The sequence below is a fragment of the Mus musculus genome, chromosome 15, assembly GCF_000001635.26.
Source record: "Mus musculus strain C57BL/6J chromosome 15, GRCm38.p6 C57BL/6J".
NCBI lineage: Eukaryota > Metazoa > Chordata > Mammalia > Rodentia > Muridae > Mus > Mus musculus.
Genome location: NC_000081.6, coordinates 98,398,396 through 98,417,042, shown reverse-complemented (window position 1 = coordinate 98,417,042; position 18,647 = coordinate 98,398,396). Strand labels below are relative to the sequence as shown.

At 44.1% G+C, this 18,647-nt stretch overlaps 1 long non-coding RNA gene across 1 annotated transcript; it reads right to left on the bottom strand.

The window, feature by feature from the left end:
- Positions 1 to 907: 907 nt before the first annotated feature.
- On the bottom strand, positions 908 to 18,598 carry 1700031M16Rik (RIKEN cDNA 1700031M16 gene). The gene is made up of 11 exons (NR_015496.2): positions 18,556 to 18,598; positions 17,956 to 18,042; positions 15,247 to 15,274; positions 14,773 to 14,811; positions 10,137 to 10,169; positions 7,431 to 7,455; positions 5,018 to 5,069; positions 3,430 to 3,610; positions 1,655 to 1,829; positions 1,188 to 1,300; positions 908 to 955 (listed from the first exon to the last, which is right to left on the bottom strand). It is a non-coding gene; the product is annotated as an RIKEN cDNA 1700031M16 gene (long non-coding RNA).
- Between the last annotated feature and the right edge of the window lie 49 nt (positions 18,599 to 18,647).

Genomic DNA, 18,647 nt, shown 5'->3' with positions numbered 1-18,647 from the left:
TATCTATCTATCTATCTATCTACCTATCTACATTCTATCTATTGTCTGTCTGTCTACTCTATCTATTATCTAATCTACCTATTTTCTGTCTATCTATCTATCTATCTATCTATCTATCTATCTATCTATCTATCATCTGTTATCTGTCTATTATCTATTTATCTATTATCTGTCTATCTATCTGTCTATCTATCTATCTATCTATCTATCTATCTATCATCTATCTATCTATCTATCTATCTATCTATCTATTATATATCTATCATCTATTATCTAATCTATCACCTATTATGTCTATTATCTATCTATCTATTATCTCTCTCTATCCTTCTCAGCTCCTGTTTATCTTTTTTATATGAAATTGCAGTTTTCTGTCCCATATTCTATTCTGAGCCTTTAAACTTCATTGTTTTCTAAGAGATTTTCATCATTGTGTATTGTATTTTACTGACAGTTTTCTCAGCTTCTTTTCTTCTTGCTCCCAGGCTGCTTACTTTTGGCTATTATATTTTCATATTTTCTTTTTCCTATATTTTTAGATTCCAGGTCTCTAGAGAAACCCTCTATTCTGCTGTCTCTTAAACAAACCAGAGTCTAACTCTAATATGAATCAGGTATAGGCTACTGTAATTTCTTCTTCTTTTTTTCTTTGGTTGTTTGATTCTATTTTCAGGAATATTTTATATTTTAAAGTGCAATAGAAACACTGCTGTTCTCTTACTGCAGAGAAAGGCTGTAGTTTTATTTAGACCTTTGAGGCAGACAACCCTCTGTAGTCACTTGACAATGAGTTTTATTACGGCGTTTGTATATGCATATCAGGTACTTTTATCACGTCACCCCATGACAGTCTCTTTCTCCCCTCTACCCACTGCTGCTTCCTTCCTTCTTTTCTTCTTCCTTCTTCTTCCTTCTCTTCCTCCTCCTCCTCCTTCTTAGGTTGTCCTTTGACTTTCTGCTTTTAGAAATAGGATCAGAGCATATCTTAAATATTGTTAAACTAATATGAAAACAGAATTTCTGCATCCAGTGTTTTGTTTTCGGCAAAACCCCAGTAATTACCATTGACTGTTATGCAACTTCCCCTACTAATTCTATTTTAACGAACAGTTAATTAACGAGTTAAAATCTGCCCTTAAACTAGTACCAGGCCAAAATACAAGGAAGCGAACAAGTTAAGAACTTACTATATTGCTCTAGTGAGTTATAGTTGCATTGGCTGTGTGACATATTCTTACTCCATAGGATTACATGCTATGCCTCAGAGTTATTTAATATCCTGTGTTTATTTGTTCAAGGTCTGTTTAGAGAAGAAATAAAAGCTGTCTTTTCTGACATATGTATCTATATTTACAAAATTCTAAACAGTATAACGGAATTCTGTTGCACTAGGTGGTCCTCCCATGGGTGGGGTGACTATGTTGGAACGGTAGCTCGAGACTATTCAGGACATGGTGTGTTAGACATGAAGGTTCCCTTCATCCCTCACTCCTGACACCCATTTACTTCCACACAAGAGGTCACTGAACCCCACAAAGATGAATAAGAGACAAGTGAGCTTACAGGCTATGTCTCGGGTTTCCCCCCAGTGCACAGAGCCATGACTTACAGGCTCTGCTGTCACATCCCACAACCCAGGGAGGACCAAGCAGACCTTTGTTTTACATCACATTTATTTCCTCCATTGTTTATCTGCTGGATTCTTTGCTTGGCAGTTAGGATGTGCCTGGCTCTCAAGTGATGTCCAAGTTCACAGTCGATGCTGGTAGATTCTGTCAATGATGGTGTCTGTCTCACTGCCTTTGAGTATCAGGCGACTGAGCTGGGCCCTGAAAGACAATTCACTGGTCAGTGCCATGGAAGGGGTGCTCCTGGTGATGTGACCAGCTTCAGGTTTCCATCCAGACACCCAAGGGGAGCAGGGGCCACCTTACTGTGTGCTTGCTACACTAAAGGGAAAGATTTCTGCTTTAGTACCGGAATCAAAAGTGGGTTTCTGAGAGATAATAAAAGCTTTCTGACTAATTCTCTGTTTTAGAAAGATGCAATCTTATTTTCTGATATTAGAATCTTCATATATTTCAATTACTGGGGAAACAGAATCAAATATTTGAAAGGGGACACTTAAGAAAATATACAGTCACTCTCTTAAGACTCAGGCAGATAAAACCATCTTCCCATCACCCATAACTCAGGCTGTGTCTTGAGGGAGATTCTCAGTAAGCCCTAAAGAAGGCTGTGGAGAGGGCAAGCATCCGAGGAAGTCTGCATATGGGGTTAGGAGTCCGATGCGCCTGAGGTCAAAGGTGTAAAGAGGGTTGAGGAAATGGTTTGTTCGTTAAATAGTGTCTCTGGGGGGGGGGTCACATTCAACTGTATTATGTGAAAGAATCTGAAGCCACCTGAGTGCCTTTACATATTGATGCTTTTGCCCATAGACAAACACTACCCTCATCTTTAGTCAGGGAAGTCTCTCTGTAGGGCATGGTGGTGGATGCAAAGACATTTGGCCACTCAGGGTCATCCACAGCCACTCAGGGTCACCCATGGCCACTCAGGGTGCTCAAAGAGGGTATGACAGTTGAATGCTCAGCTCTAAACAGGACATTTATCCCACACCCTGCTGAGGCCTAGGCAAGAGCCAATGCGGCCATGACTCCATGTCAGTTATGGCTGCCTGAAGTGAACATGCACAAGACTGAGCCTACCAACTGTCAATCATGGACTGGGGAGAACCGGGCCTACCCATCCTTTCTGAACTACTGACTACTGATAGATTCTGGGGGAGAGGCAGTCATTTTCTTCAGGACCTATGGAAGAGATAATTCCAGACCCAGGCAAACACAGGTGATTCTGGTTAAACTCACTGGCTCTCAACATGACAGCAACAACTGAGACAAAAGGTTGGGAATGGAGGAAGGGGGACTTTAGGGAGGAACAGATCATAAGGGGGTGGGAGGAGGATTAGAGAGGGGGTTGTGTGGATTGTCAGTTGTGTTAAAATAGAGGCCATTGTGCATGTCTACCTAGTGTTTGACTCTTGATACTGACTCAAACCCCCCAAATAATGGGAGTTTCTAAAATGCCTTCTGTAAAGAAACTATGGGCTCTGTATTCGTTAGTGTTTGAACCTTCTCACCATGCCATATCTTTACGTCCAATTTTTCTCTGATTCTTGAATACTCTTTCCCATACAGAACCATCTATGCTCTTCGTCATGACCACAGAGATCACAAGAACATGGGCTGGCCCTGCCCTCACCCGTCTGCTTTTCAATCTCATCCCTTAGCTCTGGACTGCACCTGCTTGCCAAGACAGTCCTCTGCCATGTTGCACCAAGAGTACCCGGGAAGTCTGGGTTCTGGCTATACATAGCAGGATAGTCAGGAAGGGTAGACAGCGAAGGTGGAAGGGTATTTGAGTAGATACCTGGAAGAAACACAGGAGACATTCCTTGATGACAAAGTTTAAAGTCTAGGGTAGAAGGCTGGCTGGTCACGGGGTTGCATCCTTGCGGGGTAGGAATGGGCTTCCGATGACTTCTCTCCAGAATTTGAGCTGTGATTCTTATTTGGGGATGTGTGTAGAGAGATCTGGAGGCTTGAAGCTTCTGCATCAAATAAGAGGGCTGGTAGACCGTAAAGGAGAGAGACACAACTCTTTGTGCCTCAGTCACATTCTCTACTGTCTTTGGACCTTGGCACCAGCAGAAACAGACATCACTGACTCTGAGATTCCAATCCCATGATGAAAAAAAACTCTTGTTGGGTGTTAGGACTCATCAGAAGCAAATGTTCATCAGGAAAATGTCTCTGGCTTGCTTCAGAGGACTAGTGAGATTAGATGATAGACTTAGAGGAATTTGGCCAATCAAAATTGATCCATATAGCAAAGATGTATGATAATTAAACTTAAGAGTTTCTGTAATAACATTGCATATCAGTGTTCCTTACATGTTTAGGACCAATCGAGTTAAAGCATAGTTACCAATCTGTTTAAAAGATATGCTCTTGCTGGTCATGGTTGTGAGGACCTGTCATTCCAGCCACGTGGAAGGCTGAGGCAGGAGGATTCCAAGTTCAAGGCCTGCCCCGGCAACTGAATGAGTTTGAGGTCAGCCTGGGCAACTTTGTAAGACCATGTCTCAAAATGAACAATCCCAAGAGAGAGCTGAGCATAGAAGCTCAGTGGTAGAGCGCTTGCCTGGCTCAGCACTTGCACAGAGCCCCAGTGAATAAATGGTAGTTGGAATGGCTTTATTTCATGAGGCCAGAGCTCTGAGAGGAACAAATTATGTTCAGACATGGTTCCTGGGGGTGGGGGTGGGGCTCACCTTTTCCACTTCTTGGTTTAGGCAGGGACATGCCTGAAACATGCCAGATAGATATATATTCTTAAAGTCTCTAAATTCATGTGAAGTATGATGCTATATAGTCTTTCTTTCTTACTCCCTAAAACCCTTCCAGCCGTCATGGTTGGAAGTCATTCTTGATGTTTGGATGAAGTCCCTAGCATGGTGGATGGATCTCCCCCCGCAGTCTGTTCTGTGGAAATGTATCCAGTGTTGGGCCACAGGACTCTGAAGCGTCCATTATTTTCTTTATAACCTGCTAAGGAAGCCCTTGACTCCCTATTGTTCTTCATAGCTTTTCTTTCTGACTCACTGTCTTTTCCTGTGTCTTTATCATCAGCTTTGGCGTCCTATGAGAGACACAGAGAACCTTAGACGTCAAGCTTGCTCCTCCCCAGTTCAATGAGGAGAATTTCCCCCAAATCTGTTCTGGTGAGGTCCAGAGGAATTTCTGGTGGGGGCTCTGGATGGAGAAGGAAGCCTTCACTTTGCCATTCACCTTCAGTTGACAGCGAGGGAGGCCTGACACGTGCTGTCTCAGGAGAGCATGGATTACAGCTATAGGCTCCTGAAGGCAGGCTCATAGCCTGCCCTATGGCTGGCCACCACACCCATATCCAGGTATATGTTGTCCCTTCTGCAGACCATGAGAATAGGGATACTTACCCAGTCTTGGGGGGGACAGGTGGGACGAGTGCCATAGAACGGGTACTCATGCCTGCGGAGGGAAATTGTGACAGGGATTGGGAACTGTCTCCCCAGCTGCCAAGCTCATATTTCTAGTTGAGGGTCAAGGCAGCCAGAGTCGGAGGAGCAGGCTCATGCATGGTAACTTAGACCCGTTAGAGGGGCGTAGGATGTGGCAACAGGTAGCTGCGGCACTGGAAGTCTCTCCTCAGCCAGTGCTGGTCAGTCAACTGCCTCAGTCTCACATGGTGCCATGGGAGGACAGTTTTGGTTTCTTCTTACAGCATTTGTTTTGGCTATGGGAAAGAAGTGGTGTGTGTGTGTGTATGTATGTATGTATGTATGTATGTATGTAGACCAGAGGTCAGCCTTAGGCACTGTCTAACCCTGCTTTTTGAGACAGGATCCCTTACTGGCCTAGAACTCATCAAGTAAGGAGAGGCCAGCAGCCAGCAAGCCTCAAAGATCTATCCATCTTCGTCTCTCCATCAACGAGGTTACAAGCACATACAACCACACACTGTGGGTTCTGGGGATTGAACCCAAGGTCCTCATCTCATACTTGCATGGCAAGTCTTTTACTGACAGAATTCTCCCCACTCTCTGTGGGTTTTAAATTATTTGGGACAGGATATGATGTATCCTAAAATGGCCTTGGACTCTTGGTCCTCCTGCCTCTACCTCCTGAGTGCTTAAATTATAGGCTTTACCTGATGCTAAATATTGAACCCAGGGATTTCTGCATGCTAGGTAAAAAGTCTTAGCCACTGAGCTACAGTCTCAGCTTTGAATTGTTCCCATCACTCAAAATCCATCACCTTTTCTCTTTAAGGAAGTGGGAAGCAGTAGCTGCCATTATATCCCAGATCTAATGTTTTACAGCCTGGGCATCCATAGAGAGATCTCCTCTGCTCACAATGACCTCTTGGAGGTCAAGTTGGCTTAGAGAAGATCCTTCAGGTAGGGGGTAAGTGTTGTCCTTTGACCTTTGACCTTAGAGGTCACTCTCCTATCCAAGAAAACATTCCTCAGTGACATCTCACGATGGATTCCACCAGACCATAGCCTCGCTCTGGAGTGGGCGTGATGGACCAGGCTTGAAGAAAGATCAGAGGGAATCTTGTCTAGACCATATTTAAGTATTCCCAGGATTTGAACTTCTATGAGTTCTATTTTGTAGAGAGACCCCCCACTCCAAATCTTCAGGCTATTGCCCCTTTGCCTATCGGTGCTTTCATGGCGTATGGAGGTCCCTGAATTAATCTCATTTTATCCTGACAGACAGATCAGCAGCTTTGGTATCCCAGGGGAAACAGATCTGGACCCTCAGAACTCAAGCCCACCCTCGGACTCCTGCACACGATTGTGCATCTCAGCAAGAGACCTGGGTGGTTGGACTAAGTACAGAGATTAAGTGAACCACGACTAATGGGTTCTCTTCTCAGATGAGTAGAGGAAGGAACCCCAAGTGTGGCTTTGTTGATAACACCAGATACTTGTATATTTTGGGAACTAAAATTTAGGTTGGGATGATAGCTTAGCAGTTAAAAGCAATTGCTGCTCTTTCAGAAGACCAGAGTCCCAGTACCCGCAGTGGGTGGCCCACAGCTATCTCTAATGCCAGTTCTAGCAGATCTGATGACCTCTTGTGGCCTCTGATGGGATGCGTGCGCGCGCGCGCACACACACACACACACACACACACACACACACACACACACAGAGAGAGAGAGAGAGAGAGAGAGAGAGAGAGCCCTTCTGTGCTGTGTATTGCCTCTCCTCTATTGAAAAGAGCTACATCTGACTGAGCACTAAGAGTTCTCAGTCTCTCAAGGGTCATTCCTTCCATCTCAAGCTCCTTCCGTCACTGTCCAAGGGCTACAGACAGAAGGACGTGGCCCCTCTACAATCATATATTGAAACCAGATTCCCATCGTGATGGTTTTGGAAGTAGGTCTTTGGAAGATGGTTAGATCAGAAGGCCAGAGTTCTCATATCAGTGAGGTTAATGTCCTTATAAAAGACAATGTCTATCCCATTTCCACTATGCCAAAAAAAAAAAAAATTGAGAGCCATTAAGAACATTACGTTGTTCTGGGGTTTTCCAGCTTCCAGAACCATGAGGAATACATTTCTGTTGTTTATAAGCCACCAGTCTATGACAAGTGTCACATGCTGTGACAACAGTGTTAACCAAGATAACAGGTGACCAGCCTGCATGGAGTGGAAAAGTGGCTTCACAGAAAGTCAGGCTCAGCTTGGCTGGAAGGGAGCCAGAGTCCATCTGTGGTCCAGACAGCAGATCGTCAGATGAGACTCTGGGGCAAACTCCTTACCCTCAAATTCCATCCCTCACTCCCATATCCAGACCTTGGCATATTTTCTTGTTTACCTCGAATCCGAGCATCTTCCTGAAGCTGAAAGAGAATGAGGATTCGGCGGTCAGAGACTTGCAAGGTTGGTACCCTGGGATGTTCGGTGTGCTGGCCGCAGATTGGTCAGATGTTGAGGATGTCAGATGTGTACTTGGGAAATGCAAACATGTGTGAATGAAGCTCTCCATTCCCTAGCAGCAGAGCTTCTGCTGTTTATGTATCTCTCAAAGCTGACCGATTAAGAGAATGATGCCTTGCATGCACCGCGTGGCCGTGGATGCTCAATACATACGGGAGACACCGCCCATTACGAAACAGACTAGCAGCGCATTGGATGCGTTTGCTAAGTTTTCTTCAGCTTTTCTGCTTCGACTTTCCTTCTCTCCCTTTGTTTTCCTCATGGAGTCTCCAGTGACTCTCTGTAGACTTGGAAAGGGCCTTTTGCAAGTCCTTTCTATTTACTGCTGGGCACACAGCTGCTGCTGGTCCATTTTGGTCTTACTGAGCTCATGCGAGGCACTCAGATGGTTGCTCTAGTGTGGGTCTTAGTTTTGACTAATAAGAAATAGGGAATTTCCCAGTTCCCAACGTTCATACTCTCTAAAATAATATTTATTTTTATTTATGTATTATGAGTTTTCTCAGCATGTATTGGTGTGTCCCACAGTGCCTGTGGAGGCCAGAAGAGGGCGCAGTATCCCAGGAACTGGATTTAACAGCTTTGTTAGCTCCCGGTGGGCATTGGGAACCCCAGAAATCTCTCCCCAGCACCTTGCTTGATTTATCTTAGTATTTGCATTCAAAAGAATTTCCTTGTACCACGGCTAGGGTTATCTTGTCTGAACCAACAGGAAGGATCTATCAGGGAAGAGACTGCAAGAGAAAGCACCAGAGAGGCATTCTGCAAGGGATGCAGGAGCAGATGGACTGTTAACTTCATATACACCCGGAGAAGCTACAAGCCGACACACACAAGTCTCACTTCTGTGCAAAAGGGTTCTGTCTGCAGGAGACTGTGGTCTCTGAAGACTGAAATTCTAGATAGGGAGGAGGTGTCTTGACCCCGGAGGCAAAACGAAACGAAAAACGACGAAACACCGGTGCACCCGGTGAGACCGTGAGATTTCTGATCTCCATCGAGAGCCCATGTTACCTTTCAGCCAAAGGCAAAGTCTGTGTGATTTTCGAGAGAGGAAGTTCCAGACACTGCGGCAGGACAGTGCTCTGGCTACTGGGACCACAGAAAGGGACACCGTTCTAGGGACTGGAGCAATCTTGATGGTGATGTAGAGGAAGTTTATTTTTAGCCCCTTCTCAGCCCCCCTCGTCCATCACTCCTCTCCAACGAGGAGGCGAGGAAGATTATTCCTAAGATTACACGGGGCTCAGATTATGTTTACAGTCTAATTTTAATGAAATTATGTCTTCTTTTCAGAGGCACAAAACAAAAGAAGTTTGTTCTTGTTTTATGATATTTGTTTTATGATACGATAAATGCTCAAAATAATGTGTTTTCTTCTGATTATAGTTTATACAGTCTTTTAATAGGTAACTGCATATCACACACACACACACACATATACACACACACATATACACACACATATACACACACATATACACACACACATATACACACACATACACACACACATATACACACACACATATACACACACATATACACACACATATACACACACACATATACACACACATATACACACACATATACACACACACATATACACACACACATACACACATACACACATATACACACACATATACACACACATATACACACATATACACACACATACACACACATATACACACACATATACACACACATACACACACATACACACACACATATACACACACACATATACACACACATATACACACACACATATACACACACATATACACACACATATACACACACACATATACACACATACACACATACACACACATATACACACATATACACACACATACACACACACATATACACACACACATATACACACATATACACACACATATACACACACATATACACACACATACACACACATACACACACACATATACACACACATATACACACACACATATACACACACAGAGGAAGAAGAGGGTTAGGAATAAGCACAGGAAGAGAGAAGAAAAAGGAGAGAGGAGGATGGGAGGAGGGACAGGGACACACAGCAGGGGACTTGGTGGATCTGAGGCACCTCAGCATTTTGAGCAAGCTAGGCTCTGGGGAAAGGCCAGCAGTATGGTGCTTGCGTCAGTATAGTGTTTAAACATTTGATCAGTGTTTAGAAAAGATATTGAACTCTGCATAAAGAACATAAGTTTAGACCTGGGCTAAACTTTGCACCTCCTGCAGTTAATAGGCACACCACCTCCCAAGGCGTCACGCTACCCGGAGGGGGTCTCTTCATGTAGTCTCTGATCAGCATTTCATAGAACCAGGTCAGAAATTTCTATTGAGAGAATTTCTGATAAATTCATCTTTCCCCCAGTATTTTACTATAGTTTCTCAAAGGGGGGTTGTTAGGCATCTTCTTGCCTTGGTTGCTTGGGATAACAAGTCAGTCATATTCTTTGAAATGAAAACCTTGGAAAGAGTTCACGTCTCAGCAGGGCATGGAGATAAAAAGCCATGTTAAAGTCCAGGGAATTTAGAGAGTCAGAGTTAACCTCACCTCCTTTTGTATTCCTTTAAAGGCCATTAGCACCTGACAGGGGGAAAAACAAAGCAAAAAGATTAGCATTACAAACTATCCCGTTATTAGAGGGAACTTTTATGGAAATTAAGTCTCCTAATCTCCCAGTTTATATTATATTATAACCTAATTGCTCCACTGTGTGAAATGTGAGTTCCAACTTGCTGGGGCTTTCTAGCCCCAGTAATAACCCCCCAATGACTTCAACTCTACATAGATCTCTAGGCTACCATTTTTGTACGTGGTGACTGAATTTTATTAATCTATCTAAAAATACCTGGGCTGTGTAGAGAATGTTAATGAAACTGAGAACCAAACATTCAAATATATGAGTCTATGGGGACTGTTCTCATACCACCACATGAGGTCAGTGGCAGACACCAGGAAGATGCTGTATCCCACACCCCATGCCCATCAACACTCTAAGGACAGTGGCTTAGTTATTCTTCTTTTGACATGATAAGACACCATGACCATGGCAACTTCTAGGAGAAATAATTTGTATGGGGCTTAAAGTTTCAGAGGATTAGAGTCCATGACCATCATGGTAGGGAGCCCGGCAGCAGGCAGGAATGGCTTTGGAGCAGTAGCTAAGAGCTTACATCTTGATCTATTAGCACAGGCAAAGAGAGGGGAGAAGAAAGAGTGGAGAGGGAAGGAGGGAGGGAGGGAGGGAGGGAGGGAGGGAGAGAGAGAGAGAGAGAGAGAGAGAGAGAGATATTCTTGAATTTCATTTCTCTCATTTCTTCTTTGCTTGTAGCTGGTCTTTGCTACTTTGTGGTTCTTCTTTTCCCCTCCCTTTATCCCCTCAGTTTCATCCCCTATCACTAGAAAGGAGAGACAGAGGGGGAAGAGAGTGATAGAGATCTCTGAATCTATTTTTTTCTTGTTTCTTCTTTGAGCACAACTACAAACAAATCACAACCCCCTCACCCCCAAACCATGACTGACCAACAACCACCTACCTCTCATCTCAGGTCCCTAGCATTTATATATATCCTCTGAAAAGTTTCCAGAATTTCAAATACCACACATCAATCACAGAAACTATCTGCAACTGGCAAAACCACGCCTCTGCTAGAGCAGGAGGCAAATCATAATCACCTGCTGCAAAGCAACTCTGTATCCCACACCCAGGATTAAACCAAAAAGACATTCTTACAACATTTTTGTGTTTTTTATTTTAAAAGAAACCAAAATTCCAGAGCAAAATGACATTTCTCCCTTTCTACTCTAAGCCATTAATTATGCTGGGTGGAGTAGGAAATTATAAACACAGACATTTTCAGTGAAATCAGCGCTTTTTTGGGTCAGTAGCCAAGGTTTCCAGGATACCTGTCCTGCTCAGTTCTCATCTTTATCTGTTTTGATGGTATCCACAGCTTTTCATTTTTGTGGAAATATAAACAAACCTGTGTCCCCAACACTAAACTTTCACTGGCTTCCATTCTGATATTAACACACCTCTATAGTCTATAGGCTGATTTAATTATACATTTTTTTCTATAACCCAGTTTCTTGGTTGCTGTTCCTTTCCCACTAACATTCAGAAAATTTAAAGTTAACAGAGCATTATTTAATCTGTCCCTGTGGGTCTTTATTCTTCCTTTTTGTTTTATAAGCATTTTCTTTAAGGTGCAATTAGATCTTTCTACAACTAGTTGTCCTGTAGGTTTGTGTGGTATGCCTGTAAATTTATATTATAGTATGTAAAGAACTGCTTCATCTTGCTGGAGACATATATATCTGCAGGGACATTGCCAGTCTTAATTTGTGCAAGTATCCCTATAATACCCATTGCTTTCAGGGAATGTGTAATTATAGAATCAACCTTCTCAGAACCCAAATCAGTTGCCCATTGATACCCTCAATATGTATCAATGGTATAGTGCATATAAACTTTAGTTTTCTAATTTTTGCAAAATGGAAACACATCCATCTGCCAGATTTTACTTCTTTTGGCACCCCAGGGGTTACTCCCTGCAGGAGTTTGGTTATACAGAGAACAAGTAGGACATTTCCTTATAATTTCCTTGGCTTATTGGCAGGCGAGAGAAATTGTTCCTTTAAACCTTTACTGTTAAGATACTGTTTTTCATGACGTTTTGAGGCTTCTAACACATTTCCTACTAATAATCGGTCAACATCTTCATTTCCTTGTGCAAATGGACCTGGAAGGCCTGTATGAGATCTAATATGGGTGATGTATGATGGTTACTTTCTATTTAGGATTGCCTGTTACAGTTGTATAAATAACCAAGTTAGTCCTGAATTATCCAGAATACATTCAGCAGTTTCTGCATGCAGAGCAACTCTTTCTGCATATTGAGAGTCAGTAACTATATTAAGAGATGTAGAAAAAGCTAATAATACTTCAAGAGCTGCAAAAAGTTCTCATTTTTGAACTTAGGTATATAGGCTTTGAATTACTTTGCTCATTTTCTCTGACCTATAGCCTGCCATTCCTAACTTATTGGCATCAGTATAGAAAGCAGGTACTTCAGGCCATTCCCCTTTAAACCACCACAAATATCAAGCTGGAGAGAGACTGAGCAGGGCGTGTGAAGACAGCACCAGGCTGGGTCCACTCAGGTGGAAAGATGGCTAGGACTTGCTGCTCCTGCACTCCTAAGCATACCTTGCTACATTGTAGCTGACAGGGCTCACAGTTGGCTAAGACTGTTGCCGTCTTTCCCCCAGCAGCCTGTATAGCGCTTCCCAATATGATGAAAGCTAGCCACTCAGGAAGCTTCCTAGTGAACATCAACTTGATATGCCCATGTCATATGACCGAAGAATGTGGTCTTCAGCAATGGGGTTTTACTATTAGGCTCTGGGGGACAATCCAGAACATCGGCAATAGTTTTTTTATTGTTTTGGGGGGCTCCTTGGACATGTCTCACCAATAACTTGGGAGGTGTTATCCCACATCTGGTTTTGTTTTTTATCTGATAATCTATGACCTTGGGGAGAATTATCCCCTGGGTAAGAGAACTCCAATTAAATTCTTCTATATAAGCTGGTAGTGGTGGTGCACGCCTTTAATCCTAGCACTCAGGAGGCTGAGGCAGGTGAATCTCTGTGAGTTCAAGTTCAGCCTGGTCTACAAAGAGTTCCAGGACAGCCAGACCTGCTCAATATAGAGACCCTGCCTCAAAGGGACCAAAAAAAAAAAAATCTTAAAAAAAAGTAAGTATAAAGCGAGTGGGATATGAATACTAAAAGAGTCTTGATCTGTTTTTATCTGCCTGTTAATTAAAAAAAAAGATAGCATTACTGTAAGTAGTGACCTTGGTTGGCAGTTATTTATTTTCAGGGCTTTAGATGTATCATTCCACAGCCCCCTGCCTTTGAGCATCACTAATGAGAAGTGAATGGCTTGGGAATAGCCCGGCATGCATGCCTGACTGGAGAAAAAATAAATAAAAAACTAATTATATAGTCAAAGGCAGAGACTTTCTGAAGGGACTCCAGCAGCACAGAAAATCACTTCGAGAACTGAAGAAGGGTGTTACATAAATCAAAGTCTGCCCAGCAAGGGAAAAGGTCTCCGGGGCGAGGAGGCAGCTACAGAATGAGAGGCAGTCTCTGCCAACTGTACAGCAGAGGGGGCTGGTATCTTTAGAAAGAACTGCAAAAATTAAAAACACACCCTCCCTAGTCTTCCAGTCAACAATTGGTTAATAAGCTGTACGGACAATTCTCAAAAGAAGGAACAAAGTGTCCAGTAAACAGTTCGAACAATGTTACCATATTTTTCAATGTTACCATTTTTAGCCTAAAAATTTTTTGTTTTGTTTTTGTTTTTCTGAGACAGGGTTTCTCTGTGTAGCCCTGGCTGTTCTGGTATTCACTCTGTAGACCAGGCTGACGTCGAACACAGAAATCCGCCTGCCTCTGCCTCACAAGTGCTGGGATTAAAGGCGTGCGCCACCACTGCCCCGCACCTTCAAGGAAATTAAAACTACATCAGTTTCATCAAGATTCACACAGTGGTGCTCAAACATGCCAGTTACACAGAACTCTGCTAACTGGGGTGTTATCTATCCACGGTCCTGGGGACAGAAGGTTCCCGTTTAGTCTGTATGTTGGAGGTTGCTTTCCATGGGGTTCCATCTCCCTGTTACACAGGGGTGTTGCAGGGAGAGAACACGGAACTGGGGCTCATCTTCAGTGTTCTCCAACCTGAGTTTTCTTTTAAACCCTTGTAGACGGAGTTAGTGAGGAACATCTAAATCGTTTAAAAGGGCTTGGGAAGGCAGTCGCACACCAATGATTACCGTGGCGGGTCAGCGCACAGCAGCAGCACACTGAGCCCACCGGAGAGGCCAAACCCATGCTTAGGAGTCTGTGGAGGTCCCTTAGCACTGAGGGGTTCAACAGCCGTGAAACCAAACAACACAAACAGGACTCCTGGCAGGGCCAGAATGGAGGGTTTTGGAAGCCGCACAAAGATGTACAGGGAAGGGGGGGTGGCAGGGCTGAAGATGTGGGGCCCAGAGAGTGAGAGGAAAGGACAGGATGGTCCAGAGTGACTCTTCATCATTAATCTGCTTAAAGGAAGAGAAATGAGCTCTTTCCCCCCGACTTCCTCCCACGCCACCCGTGTACTTACCTGCTCCCACAGGGTCTCAGTGATTAGCAAATCTCTTTCCTGTTGAGACAACAGACACATCTTGAAAACATTATCCCACCTCTCCAAGAATAAGGCCTGGCATGGCACTTAACTGGTGGGTTGAGAGAGATTTCTTGGAACTGAGGTGAAATTCTAAGAGACATTCTATTTTTCACCCCAGGTAGCTCAGAGCCTTATCAACAGCCAGTTTATGCTCATCTGCCTTGTCAACATCTGATAGCCTGCCCCCGAACCTTCACATACAGAAATGTTGTTGGACCTCTGACCTGGCCTTGCTATTAGTCGATCTACCAGACTCTCAAAAAGCCAAACCCAAAGCCTATGTCCCCCAAAGCCTGTGCCCCCCAAAGCCTATGTCCCTCAAAGATGTAACATTTGCCACACAGCTTTTCTCTTCTCCCCCCACACTCCAGGAGCTCCCAAGAAACCAACACACGTGGCTGACTGACTCACCTGTGGCTTTGTCTGTTCAATGGATGTGCTGAAAAAGAAAGAAACCGGATGAGGAAGACAACCCCAAGGTTTCTCTCAATTCCAGTGGACTAGTGAGAATTCTTAAATTTTAGAAATAGTCATTATTCTACATCTCCTAGCCCGCCTCCACCTCTCCATCACCCCGGGACTCATAACTCCGCCTTCTTGGCGTGCTCTGTCGTTATACAGAACGTTGAGTACGCCACTTCAGCAGTGCTGAAGGTGGCACCATTCTCTTGCCTGTCAGAGCCACTCCCCTCTCTTGTCTTTGACCTACCTAGGTCCCCTTGGAGGAAGTGCATGCAATTATAAAACCTCTGTCGTCTTTGTGTCCCCAAGTGCATTCTAGTTTTCCTTGGCGACTTCTGATAGAGTTGGAGTGGCATACTGAGGAAGAGCTGGAAAGACTTTGCTCATCTCGGGGAGCAGAACTGAAGGTCTTATTCTTGTTTTCTTTATTAGGAAATGCAATTTCAGAGAACGACAATACAAGGGTGGTATAGTACAGGGACCTCTTTAAGTCAGGGGTGTAGTGTCAAAATGAAATGAGCTATAAGCAAAAATCCAGTAGTGCATCTATGGCCCAACAAGGTCTTATTCTTAAGTACTACTAGAATGCCATCATCATCCGGGAGGGAGGGCTGAGTATGGGGTCCCTGAAAAACCTTCACTCAGAGCTTCTGGTCACATGTGGACTGTGTAGGCGTGATACCCCAAAGGAATCCAAGAGATTGACAATGATCTGCAAGAGGCCATTGCTTCATAGACCTGTTTCAGGCTCCTCTGGATAGAGTCCCTCAGATAGGATTTGAAAAGAGAGGGGAAGGTGATGGAGGGAAAACATACTTAAGAACCCGAGGACCCTGCTGTCTCTGTCTGGGGTCCTGCTTAAACTGCCCCTGCCATCAGAAAGTAGCTTTTCCAAGGGAAAGCATTAGTACCCTTACTCTCTATTAGTCTGGGGACCCAGAAGACAGCAAAGAGTCCCTAAAGGATGCTGAGCCCCAGAAGATCTCTATTTAAGACAGGACCCTTAATGAGCATGTGTTCAGGATAGAACAGGATAGACATCGCCCAGGAATCCTACAGGAGACTCAAGTTATCTGAGCATAGCCATTCCTCATTCCAGTCTAAGCCATGGCCCTTATCCTAAAATATCCTTCATTCATTCCCTTGGGTTCTATACATCTGTTCCAGGGGTATAGAGAACAAGATTAGGATCCACCAGGGCCTTTGCTTATAGAGACATTGTATTTTTAGTTATATGTAGATGTGTGTGTGTGTGTGTGTGTGTGTGTGTGTGTGTGTGTGTGTGTGTGTGTGTGTATGTGTACATGAGTGTGGGTGCCCTCAGATGCCAGAGGACTCAGATCACTTTGGAACTGGAGTTTCAGTGACTGTGAGCTGATCGACACAGATGCTGGGAACTAAACTTGGGTCCTTGAAAGAACAATACATGCTCTTAAGCACTGAGCCATTTTTTTCCAGCCCATGTTGATATTTAATCCAAGTTCTTTTAAACAGGTGGTGACTAATCACAGTTGATAAGGACAGTGGGACAAGTAACTCTCTCTCTCTCTCTCTCTCTGTCTCTCTCTCTCTCTCTGTATATGTGTGTTGTCATGAAGCTAGAGTGACAAAGATGAGAACAGAAAAGCAGAAGAGAGGACACCTGGAGCAGGAGAGAGACAGATACACAGAATTACCCGAACTTGAGGTAGAAAGATTGAGCCTTCATGAGCTGGGCACCAATGTGTGAAAGGCCTGCTCCGATGAGCAGCAGATCAGGCTGTGACACAGGGAAAGGGCTTTGGAGACTTATAGGAAGGCCTTTGCAGTGGTTAAGTACATTCCAAACATTATTGTGATTTGTGTTATCTGTCCAGTGTCTTGTATACTTTTATTGCCAACAAAACAACAACAACAACAACAACAACAACAACAACAACAACAACAACAACACCCTTTTCTTCAGCAGAGAGTCCAAGACATCTTAATCTCAGAACATCTGTCATGTGCTTCAAGGACTTGAGCCAAGCTCTGGTTCCTTCCTGAAGCTTCCCTGATGTATAAAAACCCACAGAAACTGTATTCTTTTCATTTTAGCTGACATTGTCTAGGTCTTCTACTTAGCTTCTTTTATTTAACAGAAATAGTCTTTTGCTTTGTCTTTTTCTATCCTAGTGCGAGGGAAGCATTTTTAAACTGTTTTTATTTTATGTATATTAGAGTTTTACCTGCAGGTATGTCTATGTGAGGGTGTCAGATTTTGGAGTTTACAGTTGTGAATTAGCATGTAGGTGCTAGAATTCGAACCCAGGTCCTCTGGAAGAACAGTCAGTGCTCTTAACCACTGAGCCATCTCTCCAATCTGGAAGCATGGTTTTGAATGTCTGGCTTAGACTCATGCTAGAAAGGGCACAAAGGGCTCAGAGAGCATTGGCTCTGGGACGATCCGTGTTTGGAGGATGAAGCGCCCAGCCAACCCTTAGAGGAACAGAGCAAGCCCACCTTCTTGGCTAGAATGGAGAGACTGTTGTCCCTTCTACCAAGGAGATGGGGGAACACAAAGAAGTCCCCATGGACCCTGGGTGCGGCCAGATGGAAATGGGAGGAGAGGAGATGCCTCTCCCCCTGCAGATAAAGCCAAGCAAAGGGCTCTTTCAGGGTGTGGGTGGTGCAATCTACCTTCTCTGCTGCTTAGATGTCATTCTTGCCTATGTTTTTTTGGTATGGCCAGGCCCCTGGAGCTGAAGATGGAGAGAGTTTCAGGCCCTGAAATAAATAAGAGGAGACTCTCAGACATACGGTAAGAATACTCTTTCTCTGCACAGGAACCTGTGTCATGGCTTACATCAATAGATGTCCTTGTTTTGAGTGTGTGTGTGTGTGTGTGTGTGTGTGTGTGTGTGTGTGTGTGTGTGAAGGGGAGGTATGTGTAAAGAAAGCTCTCCTTCATAAGCTGAAGAAATCATATTTAACAATGTAGGAAAGGGGCTGGCCAGAGGCTCCTTAGCTGAGATAGGATCTAAGGCAAGACGGGAAAGGAGCAGACCGTGAATGCCGAATCAGTCATCTGCTAAGGGGGGGAAGCTGGGCAGAGGGAGGTCAGTCAGCTCTCACTGGCAATTGCTTTGTGGGGAGGAAACTCTATAGTCATTATGCTTGGGGTCTGCAAGGCCAAAGCAGACGTCCAGATGAGGAACAAGCCCGCCTGCCTTTGGTGGGGCTCCATCCTCCTCTTCCCACTGACACCCTTCCTCAGCTTCCACACCGTCAGAAACTCACCTGACCATGCTTCACACCCTTCCCCTTAAGCTTTCTCCCTTCTGAACCCCATACCACAACCCTCCTCCTGAGGCTAACCCTTTCCTCCCAAC